General features: G+C 39.6%; 1 non-coding gene across 1 annotated transcript; it reads right to left on the reverse strand.

Moving 5' to 3' along the window:
* Window positions 1–231: 231 nt before the first annotated feature.
* Window positions 232–303, reverse strand: TRNAR-CCG (transfer RNA arginine (anticodon CCG)). The gene has a single exon. It is a non-coding gene; the product is annotated as a tRNA-Arg (tRNA).
* Window positions 304–718: the final 415 nt, after the last annotated feature.

Here is a 718-nt window from a genome sequence, read left to right on the forward strand (position 1 = left end):
AAAGAAGCAACCATTATATTTTCAAAGAACTAAAGAATGCTTAAAGAATTAAAAGAAGACTTGGGAATTCAATGGCAGTCCAGTGATTAAGACTCAGGTATTTATTTATTTATTTATTTATTTAGGCTGTGCTGGGTCTTAGTTGCAGCATGCAGGCTCCTTAGTTGAGGCATGCGGGATCTTTAGTTGTGGCATGCAAACTCTTTGTTGTGGCATGAATGTGGGATCTAGTTCCCTGATCAGGGATCGAAGCTGGGCCCCTGCATTCGGAGTGCAGAGTCTTACCCACTTGACTACCAGGGAAGTTCCTAGGACTCAGCTCTTTCACTGTCATGGCCTGGGTTCAATCCCTGGCCCAGGAACTAAGATCCCACAAGCCGTGTGGCGTGGCCAAAAAAAAAAAAAAAAAGAAAGAAAAAAAAGAAGAAGATGATGACAATGTCTCATCAGATAGAGAATACCAATAAAGAGAAATTATATAAAAGAACCAAATAAAAATTCTGGAGATGAAAATTCTGGTACAATAACCAAAATGAAAAATTCACTGGGGCTTTCTACAGATTTGAGTTGGCAGAAGAAAGAACTGGTGAACTTGAAGACGGGTTCAATAGAGATAATGCAATCTGAAAAACGAGAAAAATAATCAGAGCCTCAGACTAATGTGGGACACTATTTAGTGCACCAACATATGCATAATGGAGAAAAGGGAGAAAAGGGG

Source organism: Lipotes vexillifer, unplaced genomic scaffold, assembly GCF_000442215.2.
Source record: "Lipotes vexillifer unplaced genomic scaffold, Lipotes_vexillifer_v1.1 scaffold158, whole genome shotgun sequence".
Classification (NCBI taxonomy): Eukaryota; Metazoa; Chordata; class Mammalia; order Artiodactyla; family Lipotidae; genus Lipotes; species Lipotes vexillifer.